Source organism: Heterodontus francisci, chromosome 34 (assembly GCF_036365525.1).
Source record: "Heterodontus francisci isolate sHetFra1 chromosome 34, sHetFra1.hap1, whole genome shotgun sequence".
Taxonomy (NCBI): Eukaryota; Metazoa; Chordata; class Chondrichthyes; order Heterodontiformes; family Heterodontidae; genus Heterodontus; species Heterodontus francisci.
In genome coordinates, this window is record NC_090404.1 from 47,177,612 (window position 1) to 47,191,155 (window position 13,544).

Consider the following 13,544-nt stretch of genomic DNA (forward strand, 5'->3'; position numbering starts at 1 on the left):
CTGGCAATCTCTAGAAAGCGTCTCTGTGTGCTTCCTCGTTAGTATAGTGGTGAGTATCCCCGCGTATCACGCGGGAGACTGGGGTTCAATTCCCCGACGGGGAGGCGTGAGCGTTGCTGAGGCCACCCGAGAGCGGGAAGAGAAAACTTTTTGAATTCCAAATCGCTTTGCACTGCCGCATGGAGACTCTCATCCACAACACGGACGCGGCCCGCCACCCGTTTTATCAAAACTATCAACAGCAAACATGTTCCACACATCCGCCTATCACAATCACCGCACAACATCCGCTCTTTACTCATCAGACTGGCCACTTTCTCTTCTTTGCATTCACAAAGCGGCTCATTCAAAATGCACTAAACACATTTTCCTTGGCACATTTCATTGCTTCATTAAACCGCGACGCTTTCTGCAACCAACATGCTTTATAAGCCACGACGCAACACATTTCACTGCATCTTTCACGCGGCAGCAACACCGTTGCGTTCATAGTCTGACAGCAAAATAACCCTCTAGCAGCCACACACCACCACCTGTTCAAGGCAGATAGACAATCTGAGGAGGAAGGTCACACACCTTGTACGCCATCAAACTTCAGCAAGGGCCACCTGGACGGAAAGAAGTGAAAGGTGGCAAAGGTTAATAACCTCGAATGGCTCAGTAACAAGTGCAACGAGACAAGGTGCTCAGAGGCACTGAAGAAAGTGTTGGGAATGCTACATGCCCAATACACATAGCCTGTGCGATCCCTTTGCAAGAGCTACTCAACGTATTCGAGTGATCAGCCCTCGGACCTGATTTTTTTTTAATTCCCTTGCAGCATCCTGCCATTCTCTCTTGAATGTTAACATTCAATCTGAAAGCACACGACTTTCAGTCAGCTCACACAACAACATGCTGCCTAAACTAATCCTTCTTACCTTGTACGTCTGCTTCGAATGCTAATCACCTTATCTTCTTGTCCTCTGGTTAACCCTTCCCTCCTGCCACAAAAAAGCTTTCTCGCTCAAAACAGTCCTTGTTTGGAACACCAAGATCAAAACTTCTGTGAGCACGAGAGAACAACGCCCATCTAGCACTTTTGCACACCGTGTACCTGAAGACATCCACGGCGAGCCCATGGTGCCAATCCTTCTCGCTACCCACACGAAGGATTTCTTTCTAAAGTGTGGTGTCGGGAAAGGGGAAAAGAATAATGCAGCGTGGGCCAAAACATTGAACTCCAAGTATTTTGCATATCGTGCTTGCTTCTGTTGCAAAGCCAGGAAAAGAGAGAAAAACAAACAAGGAAAGAAAGAAACAAACAAACAAACAAACAAGCAAAAAAAAATCATATGCGTTTCCTGCTTGCCTGTAGTGGCCGATGATGTGCAATATCAAGCCCGCAAAAGTGCGAATCCGCCGTCCAGATCTCTGCAGCTGTCACAGGACTGAACTGGATGAAAGTGTTGAATGTATGCCATCACAGAGAGGAGGCAAATCACTGTGCGATGTAACATCAATGATGTGGGATGAGGGATAAAATTGAATTGATTGAGTCAAGAGCTTTAGCGGTGGTACTGCGTCGGCTGCCTGGCTCCAAAGTCTAAATGGTGATGGAAACGTGCCCCCTCCAAGCTGACACAACATCTATGAAGCCCAAAGGTGGCTGGCAATCTCTGGCAAAATGTAGAAAGCGTCATTGTGTGCTTCCTCGTTAGTATAGTGGTGAGTATCCACGCCTGTCACGCGGGACACTGGGGTTCAATTCTCCGACGGGGAAGCGTGAGCGTTGCTGAGGCCACCCGAGAGCGGGAAGAGAAAAGTTTTTGAATTCCAAATCGCTTTGCACTGCCGCATGGAGACTCTCATCCACAACACGTACGCGGCCCGCCACCCGTTTTATCAAAACTATCAACAGCAAACATGTTCCACACATCCGCCTATCACAATCACCGCACAACATCCGCTCTTTACTCATCAGACTGGCCACTTTCTCTTCTTTGCATTCACAAAGCGGCTCATTCAAAATGCACTAAACACATTTTCCTTGGCACATTTCATTGCTACATTAAACCGCGACGCTTTCCACAACCAACATGCTTTATAAGCCACGACGCAACACATTTCACTACATCTTTCACGCGGCAGCAACACCATTGCGTTCATAGTCTGACAGCAAAATAACCCTCTAGCAGCCACACACCACCACCTGTTCAAGGCAGATAGACAATCTGAGGAGGAAGGTCACACACCTTGTACGCCATCAAACTTCAGCAAGGGCCACCTGGACGGAAAGAAGTGAAAGGTGGCAAAGGTTAATAACCTCGAATGGCTCAGTAACAAGCGCAACGAGACAAGGTGCTCAGAGGCACTGAAGAAAGTGTTGGGAATGCTACATGCCCAATACACATAGCCTGTGCGATCCCTTTGCAAGAGCGACTCAACGTATTCGAGTGATCAGCCCTCGGCCCTGATTTTTTTTTAATTCCCTTGCAGCATCCTGCCATTCTCTCTTGAATGTTAACATTCAATCTGAAAGCACACGACTTTCAGTCAGCTCACACAACAACATGCTGCCTAAACTCATCCTTCTTTCCTTGTACGTCTGCTTCGAATGCGAATCACCTTATCTTCTTGTCCTCTGGTTAACCCTTCCCTCCTGCCACAAAAAAGCTTTCTCGCTCAAAACAGTCCTTGTTTGGAACACCAAGATCAAAACTTCTGTGAGCACGAGAGAACAACGCCCATCTTGCACTTTTGCACACCGTGTACCTGAAGTCATCCACGGCGAGCCCATGGTGCCAATTCTTCTCGATACCCACACGAAGGATTTCTTTCTAAAGTGTGGTGTCGGGAAAGGGGAAAAGAATAATGCAGCGTGGGCCAAAACATTGAACTCCAAGTATTTTGCATATCGTGCTTGCTTCTGTTGCAAATCCAGGAAAAGAGAGAAAAACAAACAAGTAAAGAAAGAAAGAAACAAACAAGCAAACAAGCAAAAAAAATCATATGCGTTTCCTGCTTGCCTGCAGTGGCCGATGATGTGCAATATCAAGCCCGCAAAAGTGCGAATCCGCCGTCCAGATCTCTGCAGCTGTCACAGGACTGAACTGGATGAAAGTGTTGAATGTATGCCATCACAGAGAGGAGACAAATCACTGTGCGATGTAACATCAATGATGTGGGATGAGGGATAAAATTGAATTGATTGAGTCAAGAGCTTTAGCGGTGGTACTGCGTCGGCTGCCTGGCTCCAAAGTAGAAGCCTAAATGGTGATGGAAACGTGCCCCCTCCAAGCTGACACAACATCTCTGAAGCCCAAAGGTGGCTGGCAATCTCTGGCAAACTGTCGGAAGCCTTTCTGCGTGCTTCCTCGTTAGTATAGTGGTGAATATCACCGCCTGTCACGCGGGAGACTGGGGTTCAATTCTCCGACGGGGAAGCGTGAGCGTTGCTGAGGCCACCCTAGAGCTGGTCGGAGAAACTTCCTAAATTCCGAATCGCTTTGCACTGCTGCATGGAGACTCTCATCCACGACGCGGCCCGCCACCCGTTTTATCAAAACTATCAACAGCAAACATGTTCCACACATCCGCCTATCACAATCACCGCACAACATCCGCTCTTTACTCATCAGACTGGCCACTTTCTCTTCTTTGCATTCACAAAGCGGCTCATTCAAAATGCACTAAACACATTTTCCTTGGCACATTTCATTGCTTCATTAAACCGCGACTTTCTACAACCAACATGCTTTGTAAGCCACGACGCAACACATTTCACTACATCTTTCACGCGGCAGCAACACCATTGCGTTCATAGTCTGACAGCAAAATGACCCTCTAGCAGCCACACACCACCACCTGTTCAAGGCAGATAGACAATCTGAGGAGGAAGGTCACACACCTTGGACGCCATCAAACTTCAGCAAGGGCCATCTGGACGGAAAGAAGTGAAAGGTGGCAAAGGTTAATAACCTCGAATGGCTCAGTAACAAGTGCAATGAGATAAGGTGCTCAGAGGCACTGAAGAAAGTGTTGGGAATGCTACATGCCCAATACACATAGCCTGTGCGATCCCTTTGCAAGAGCTACTCAACGTATTCGAGTGATCAGCCCTCGGCCCTGATTTTTTTTAATTCCCTTGCAGCATCCTGCCAATATCTCTTGAATGTTAATATTCAGTCTGAAGGCACACGACTTTCAGTCAGCTCACACAACAACATGCTGCCTAAACTAATCCTTCTTTCCTTGTACGTCTGCTTCGAATGCGAATCACCTTATCTTCTTGTCCTCTGGTTAACCCTTCCCTCCTGCCACAAAAAAGCTTTCTCGCTCAAAACAGTCCTTGTTTGGAACACCAAGATCAAACCTTCTGTGAGCACGATAGAACAACGCCCATCTTGCACTTTTCCACACCGTGTACCTGAAGACATCCACGGCGAGCCCATGGTGCCAATCCTTCTCGATACCCACACGAAGGATTTCTTTCTAAAGTGTGGTGTCGGGAAAGTGGAAAAGAATAATGCAGCGTGGGCCAAAACATTGAACTCCAAGTATTTTGCATATCGTGCTTGCTTCTGTTGCAAAGCCAGGAAAAGAGAGAAAAACAAACAAGTAAAGAAAGAAACAAACAAACAAGCAAAAAAAAAATCATATGCGTTTCCTGTTTGCCTGTAGTGGCCGATGATGTGCTATATCAAGCCCGCAAAAGTGCGAATCCGCCGTCCAGATCTCTGCAGCTGTCACAGGACTGAACTGGATGAAAGTGTTGAATGTATGCCATCACAGAGAGGAGGCAAATCACTGTGCGATGTAACATCAATGATGTGGGATGAGGGATAATATTGAATTGATTGAGTCAAGAGCTTTAGCGGTGGTACTGCGTCGGCTGCCTGGCTCCAAAGTAGAAGCCTAAATGGTGATGGAAACGTGCCCCCTCCAAGCTGACACAACTTCTACGAAGCCCAAATGTGGCTGGCAATCTCTGGCAAACTGTAGGAAGTTGCTCTATGTGCTTCCTCGTTAGTATAGTGGTGAGTATCCCCGCCTGTCACGCGGGCGACCGGGATTCAATTCCCCGACGGGGAGGCGTGAGCGTTGCTGCGGCCACCCGAGAGCTGTTAGGGGAATCTTTTTGAATTCCAAATCGCTTTGCACTGCCGCATGGAGACTCTCATCCACAACACGTACGCGGCCCGCCACCCGTTTTATCAAAACTATCAACAGCAAACATGTTCCACACATCCGCCTATCACAATCACCGCACAACATCCGCTCTTTCTCATCAGAATGGCCACTTTCTCTTCTTTGCCTTCTCAAAGCGGCTCATTCAAAATGCACTAAACACATTTTCCTTGGCACATTTCATTGCTTCATTAAACCGCGACGCTTTCTACAACCAACATGCTTTATAAGCCACGACGCAACACATTTCACTACATCTTTCACGCGGCAGCAACACCATTGCGTTCATAGTCTGACAGCAAAATGACCCTCCAGCAGCCACACACCACCACCTGTTCAAGGCAGATAGATAATCTGAGGAGGAAGGTCACACACCTTGTACGCCATCAAACTTCAGCAAGGGCCACCTGGACGGAAAGAAGTGAAAGGTGGCAAAGGTTAATAACCTCGAATGGCTCAGTAACAAGCGCAACGAGACAAGGTGCTCAGAGGCACTGAAGAATCTGTTGGGAATGCTACATGCCCAATACACATAGCCTGTGCGATCCCTTTGCAAGAGCTACTCAACGTATTCGAGTGATCAGCCCTCGGCCCTGATTTCTTTTTAATTCCCTTGCAGCATCCTGCCATTCTCTCTTGAATGTTAACATTCAATCTGAAAGCACACGACTTTCAGTCAGCTCACACAACAACATGCTGCCTAAACTAATCCTTCTTTCCTTGTACGTCTGCTTCGAATGCGAATCACCTTATCTTCTTGTCCTCTGGTTAACCCTTCCCTCCTGCCACTAAAAAGCTTTCTCGCTCAAAACAGTCCTTGTTTGGAACACCAAGATCAAAACTTCTGTGAGCACGAGAGAACAACGCCCATCTTGCTCTTTTGCACACCGTGTACCTGAAGTCATCCACGGCGAGCCCATGGTGCCAATCCTTCTCGATACCCACACGAAGGATTTCTTTCTAAAGTGTGGTGTCGGGAAAGGAGAAAAGAATAATGCAGCGTGGGCCAAAACATTGAACTCCAAGTATTTTGCATATCGTGCTTGCTTCTGTTGCAAAGCCAGGAAAAGAGAGAAAAACAAACAAGTAAAGAAAGAAAGAAACAAACAATCAAACAAGCAAAAAAAACCATATGCGTTTCCTGCTTGCCTGTAGTGGCCGATGATGTGCAATATCAAGCCCGCAAAAGTGCGAATCCGCCGTCCAGATCTCTGCAGCTGTCACAGGACTGAACTGGATGAAAGTGTTGAATGTATGCCATCACAGAGAGGAGGCAAATCACTGTGCGATGTAACATCAATGATGTGGGATGAGGGATAAAATTGAACTGATTGAGTCAAGAGCTTTAGCGGTGGTACTGCGTCGGCTGCCTGGCTCCAAAGTATAAATGGTGATGGAAACGTGCCCCCTCCAAGCTGCCACAACATCTCTGAAGCCCAAAGGTGGCTGGCAATCTCTGGCAAACTGTCGGAACCCTTTCTGTGTGCTTCCTTGTTAGTATAGTGGTGAGTATCCCCGCCTATCACGCGGGAGACCGGGGTTCAAATCCCCGACGTGGATGCGTGAGCGTTGCTGAGGCCACCTGAGAGCTGTTAGGGGAAACTTTTTGAATTCCAAATCGCTTTGCACTGCCGCATGGAGACTCTCATCCACAACACGAACGCGGCCCGCCACCCGTTTTATCAAAACTATCAACAGCAAACATGTTCCACACATCCGCCTATCACAATCACCGCACAACATCCGCTCTTTACTCATCAGACTGGCCACTTTCTCTTCTTTGCATTCAGAAAGCGGCTCCTTCAAAATGCACTAAACACATTTTCCTTGGCACATTTCATTGCTTCATTAAACCGCGACGCTTTCTACAACCAACATGCTTTATAAGCCATGACGCAACACATTTCACTACATCTTTCACGTGGCTGCAACACCATTGCGTTCATAGTCTGACAGCAAAATGACCCTCCAGCAGCCACACACCACCACCTGTTCAAGGCAGATAGACAATCTGAGGAGGAAGGTCACACACCTTGTCCGCCATCAAACTTCAGCAAGGGCCACCTGGACGGAAAGAAGTGAAAGGTGGCAAAGGTTAATAACCTCGAATGGCTCAGTAACAAGCGGAACGAGACAAGGTGCTCAGAGGCACTGAAGAAAGTGTTGGGAATGCTACATGCCCAATACACATAGCCTGTGCGATCCCTTTGCAAGAGCTACTCAACGTATTCGAGTGATCAGCCCTCGGCCCTGATTTCTTTTTAATTCCCTTGCAGCATCCTGCCATTCTCTCTTGAATGTTAACATTCAATCTGAAAGCACACGACTTTCAGTCAGCTCACACAACAACATGCTGCCTAAACTAATCCTTCTTTCCTTGTACGTCTGCTTCGAATGCGAATCACCTTATCTTCTTGTCCTCTGGTTAACCCTTCCCTCCTGCCACAAAAAAGCTTTCTCGCTCAAAACAGTCCTTGTTTGGAACACCAAGATCAAAACTTCTGTGAGCACGAGAGAACAACGCCCATCTTGCACTTTTGCACACCGTGTACCTGAAGTCATCCACGGCGAGCCCATGGTGCCAATCCTTCTCGATACCCACACGAAGGATTTCTTTCTAAAGTGTGGTGTCGGGAAAGGGGAAAAGAATAATGCAGCGTGGGCCAAAACATTGAACTCCAAGTATTTTGCATATCGTGCTTGCTTCTGTTGCAAAGCCAGGAAAAGAGAGAAAAACAAACAAGTCAAGAAAGAAAGAAACAAACAAGCAAACAAGCAAAAAAAAACCATATGCGTTTCCTGCTTGCCTGCAGTGGCCGATGATGTGCAATATCAAGCCCGCAAAAGTGCGAATCCGCCGTCCAGATCTCTGCAGCTGTCACAGGACTGAACTGGATGAAAGTGTTGAATGTATGCCATCACAGAGAGGAGGCAAATCACTGTGCGATGTAACATCAATGATGTGGGATGAGGGATAAAATTGAATTGATTCAGTCAAGAGCTTTAGCGGTGGTACTGCGTCGGCTGCCTGGCTCCAAAGTAGAAGCCTAAATGGTGATGGAAACGTGCCCCCTCCAAGCTGACACAACATCTCTGAAGCCCAAAGGTGGCTGGCAATCTCTGGCAAACTGTCGGAAGCCTTTCTGTGTGCTTCCTCGCTAGTATAGTGGTGAGTATCCCCGCCTGTCACGCGGGAGACTGGGGATTCAATTCCCGGACGGGGAGGCGTGAGCGTTGCTGAGGCCACCCGAGAGCTGTTAGGGGAAACTTTTTGAATTCCAAATCGCTTTGCACTGCCGCATGGAGACTCTCATCCACAACACGTACGCGGCCCGCCACCCGTTTTATCAAAACTATCAACAGCAAACATGTTCCACACATCCGCCTATCACAATCACCGCACAACATCCGCTCTTTACTCATCAGACTGGCCACTTTCTCTTCTTTGCATTCTCAAAGCGGCTCATTCAAAATGCACTAAACACATTTTCCTTGGCACATTTCATTGCTTCATTAAACCGCGACGCTTTCTACAACCAACATGCTTTATAAGCCACGACGCAACACATTTCACTACATCTTTCACGCGGCAGCAACACCATTGCGTTCATAGTCTGACAGCAAAATGACCCTCCAGCAGCCACACACCACCACCTGTTCAAGGCAGATAGATAATCTGAGGAGGAAGGTCACACACCTTGTACGCCATCAAACTTCAGCAAGGGCCACCTGGACGGAAAGAAGTGAAAGGTGGCAAAGGTTAATAACCTCGAATGGCTCAGTAACAAGCGCAACGAGACAAGGTGCTCAGAGGCACTGAAGAAAGTGTTGGGAATGCTACATGCCCAATACACATAGCCTGTGCGATCCCTTTGCAAGAGCTACTCAACGTATTCGAGTGATCAGCCCTCGGCCCTAATTTCTTTTTAATTCCCTTGCAGCATCCTGCCATTCTCTCTTGAATGTTAACATTCAATCTGAAAGCACACGACTTTCAGTCAGCTCACACAACAACATGCTGCCTAAACTAATCCTTCTTTCCTTGTACGTCTGCTTCGAATGCGAATCACCTTATCTTCTTTTCCTCTGGTTAACCCTTCCCTCCTGCCACAAAAAAGCTTTCTCGCTCAAAACAGTCCTTGTTTGGAACACCAAGATCAAAACTTCTGTGAGCACGAGAGAACAACGCACGTCTTGCTCTTTTGCACACCGTGTACCTGAAGTCATCCACGGCGAGCCCATGGTGCCAATCCTTCTCGATACCCACACGAAGGATTTCTTTCTAAAGTGTGGTGGCGAGAAAGGGGAAAAGAATAATGCAGCGTGGGCCAAAACATTGAACTCCAAGTATTTTGCATATCGTGCTTGCTTCTGTTGCAAAGCCAGGAAAAGAGAGAAAAACAAACAAGTCAAGAAAGAAAGAAACAAACAAGCAAACAAGCAAAAAAAAACCATATGCGTTTCCTGCTTGCCTGCAGTGGCCGATGATGTGCAATATCAAGCCCGCAAAAGTGCGAATCCGCCGTCCAGATCTCTGCAGCTGTCACAGGACTGAACTGGATGAAAGTGTTGAATGTATGCCATCACAGAGAGGAGGCAAATCACTGTGCGATGTAACATCAATGATGTGGGATGAGGGATAAAATTGAATTGATTCAGTCAAGAGCTTTAGCGGTGGTACTGCGTCGGCTGCCTGGCTCCAAAGGAGAAGCCTAAATGGTGATGGAAACGTGCCCCCTCCAAGCTGACACAACATCTCTGAAGCCCAAAGGTGGCTGGCAATCTCTGGCAATCTGTCGGAAGCCTTTCTGTGCGCTTCCTCGTTAGTATAGTGGTGAGTATCCCCGCCTGTCACGCGGGAGACCGGGGTTCAATTCCCCGACGGGGAGGCGTGAGCGTTGATGAGGCCACCCGAGAGCTTTTAGGGGAAACTCTTTGAATTCCAAATCGCTTTGCACTGCCGCATGGAGACTCTCATCCACAACACGTCCGCGGCCCGCCACCCGTTTTATCAAAACTATCAACAGCAAACATGTTCCACACATCCGCCTATCACAATCACCGCACAACATCCGCTCTTTACTCATCAGACTGGCCACTTTCTCTTCTTTGCATTCTCAAAGCGGCTCATTCAAAATGCACTAAACACATTTTCCTTGGCACATTTCATTGCTTCATTAAACCGCGACGCTTTCTACAACCAACATGCTTTATAAGCCACGACGCAACACATTTCACCACATCTTTCACGCGGCAGCAACACCATTGCGTTCATAGTCTGACAGCAAAATGACCCTCCAGCAGCCACACAGCACCACCTGCTCAAGGCAGATAGATAATCTGAGGAGGAAGGTCACACACCTTGTACGCCATCAAACTTCAGCAAGGGCCACCTGGACGGAAAGAAGTGAAAGGTGGCAAAGGTTAATAACCTCGAATGGCTCAGTAACAAGCGCAACGAGACAAGGTGCTCAGAGGCACTGAAGAAAGTGTTGGGAATGCTACATGCCCAATGCACATAGCCTGTGCGATCCCTTTGCAAGAGCTACTCAACGTATTCGAGTGATCAGCCCTCGGTCCTGATTTTTTTTTTTTAATTCCCTTGCAGCATCCTGCCATTCTCTCTTGAATGTGAACATTCAATCTGAAAGCACACGACTTTCAGTCAGCTCACACAACAACATGCTGCCTAAACTAATCCTTCTTTCCTTGTACGTCTGCTTCGAATGCGAATCACCTTATCTTCTTGTCCTCTGGTTAACCCTTCCCTCCTGCCACAAAAAAGCTTTCTCGCTCAAAACAGTCCTTGTTTGGAACACCAAGATCAAAACTTCTGTGAGCACGAGAGAACAACGCCCATCTTGCACTTTTGCACACCGTGTACCTGAAGTCATCCACGGCGAGCCCATGGTGCCAATCCTTCTCGATACCCACACGAAGGATTTCTTTCTAAAGTGTGGTGTCGGGAAAGGGGAAAAGAATAATGCAGCGTGGGCCAAAACATTGAACTCCAAGTATTTTGCATATCGTGCTTGCTTCTGTTGCAAAGCCAGGAAAAGAGAGAAAAACACACAAGTAAAGATAGAAAGAAACAAACAAGCAAACAAGCAAAAAAAAACCATATGCGTTTCCTGCTTGCCTGTAGTGGCCGATGATGTGCAATATCAAGCCCGCAAAAGTGCGAATCCGCCGTCCAGATCTCTGCAGCTGTCACAGGACTGAACTGGATGAAAGTGTTGAATGTATGCCATCACAGAGAGGAGGCAAATCACTGTGCGATGTAACATCAATGATGTGGGATGAGGGATAAAATTGAATTGATTGAGTCAAGAGCTTTAGCGGAGATACTGCGTCGGCTGCCTGGCTCCAAAGTAGAAGCCTAAATGGTGATGGAAACGTGCCCCCTCCAAGCTGACACAACATCTCTGAAGCCCAATGGTGGCTGGCAATCTCTGGCAAACTGTAGTAAGCCTTTCTGTCTGCTTCCTCGTTAGTATAGTGGTGAGTATCCCCAACTGTCACGCGGGAGACCGGGGTTTAGTTCCCCGACGGGGAGGCGTGAGCGTTGCTGAGGCCACCCGAGAGCTGTTAGGGGAAACTTTTTGAATTCCAAATCGCTTTGCACTGCCGCATGGAGACTCTCATCCACAACACGTACGCGGCCCGCCACCCGTTTTATCAAAACTATCAACAGCAAACATGTTCCACACATCCGCCTATCACAATCACCGCACAACATCCGCTCTTTACTCATCAGATTGGCCACTTTCCCTTCTTTGCATTCACAAAGCGGCTCATTCAAAATGCACTAAACACATTTTCCTTGGCACATTTCATTGCTTCATTAAACCGCGACGCTTTCTACAACCAACATGCTTTATAAGCCACGACGCAACACATTTCACTACATCTTTCACGCGGCAGCAACACCATTGCGTTCATAGTCTGACAGCAAAATAGCCCTCTAGCAGCCACACACCACCACCTGTTCAAAGCAGATAGACAATCTGAGGAGGAAGGTCACACACCTTGTACGCCATCAAACTTCAGCAAGGGCCACCTGGACGGAAAGAAGTGAAAGGTGGCAAAGGTTAATAACCTCGAATGGCTCAGTAACAAGCGCAACGAGACAAGGTGCTCAGAGGCACTGAAGAAAGTGTTGGGAATGCTACATGCCCAATGCACATAGCCTGTGCGATCCCTTTGCAAGAGCTACTCAACGTATTCGAGTGATCAGCCCTCGGCCCTGATTTTTTTTTTTAATTCCCTTGCAGCATCCTGCCATTCTCTCTTGAATGTGAACATTCAATCTGAAAGCACACGACTTTCAGTCAGCTCACACAACAACATGCTGCCTAAACTAATCCTTCTTTCCTTGTACGTCTGCTTCGAATGCGAATCACCTTATCTTCTTGTCCTCTGGTTAACCCTTCCCTCCTGCCACAAAAAAGCTTTCTCGCTCAAAACAGTCCTTGTTTGGAACACCAAGATCAAAACTTCTGTGAGCACGAGAGAACAACGCCCATCTTGCACTTTTGCACACCGTGTACCTGAAGTCATCCACGGCGAGCCCATGGTGCCAATCCTTCTCGATACCCACACGAAGGATTTCTTTCTAAAGTGTGGTGTCGGGAAAGGGGAAAAGAATAATGCAGCGTGGGCCAAAACATTGAACTCCAAGTATTTTGCATATCGTGCTTGCTTCTGTTGCAAAGCCAGGAAAAGAGAGAAAAACACACAAGTAAAGATAGAAAGAAACAAACAAGCAAACAAGCAAAAAAAAACCATATGCGTTTCCTGCTTGCCTGTAGTGGCCGATGATGTGCAATATCAAGCCCGCAAAAGTGCGAATCCGCCGTCCAGATCTCTGCAGCTGTCACAGGACTGAACTGGATGAAAGTGTTGAATGTATGCCATCACAGAGAGGAGGCAAATCACTGTGCGATGTAACATCAATGATGTGGGATGAGGGATAAAATTGAATTGATTGAGTCAAGAGCTTTAGCGGAGATACTGCGTCGGCTGCCTGGCTCCAAAGTAGAAGCCTAAATGGTGATGGAAACGTGCCCCCTCCAAGCTGACACAACATCTCTGAAGCCCAATGGTGGCTGGCAATCTCTGGCAAACTGTAGTAAGCCTTTCTGTCTGCTTCCTCGTTAGTATAGTGGTGAGTATCCCCAACTGTCACGCGGGAGACCGGGGTTTAGTTCCCCGACGGGGAGGCGTGAGCGTTGCTGAGGCCACCCGAGAGCTGTTAGGGGAAACTTTTTGAATTCCAAATCGCTTTGCACTGCCGCATGGAGACTCTCATCCACAACACGTACGCGGCCCGCCACCCGTTTTATCAAAACTATCAACAGCAAACATGTTCCACA

At 47.6% G+C, this 13,544-nt stretch overlaps 2 non-coding genes across 2 annotated transcripts; both read left to right on the plus strand.

The window, feature by feature from the left end:
- Positions 1-6,657: 6,657 nt before the first annotated feature.
- On the plus strand, positions 6,658-6,729 carry trnad-auc (transfer RNA aspartic acid (anticodon AUC)). Its single transcript has one exon. It is a non-coding gene; the product is annotated as a tRNA-Asp (tRNA).
- A 3,257-nt stretch (positions 6,730-9,986) lies between these two features.
- Positions 9,987-10,058, plus strand: trnad-guc (transfer RNA aspartic acid (anticodon GUC)). The gene has a single exon. It is a non-coding gene; the product is annotated as a tRNA-Asp (tRNA).
- The last annotated feature ends 3,486 nt before the right edge of the window (positions 10,059-13,544 follow it).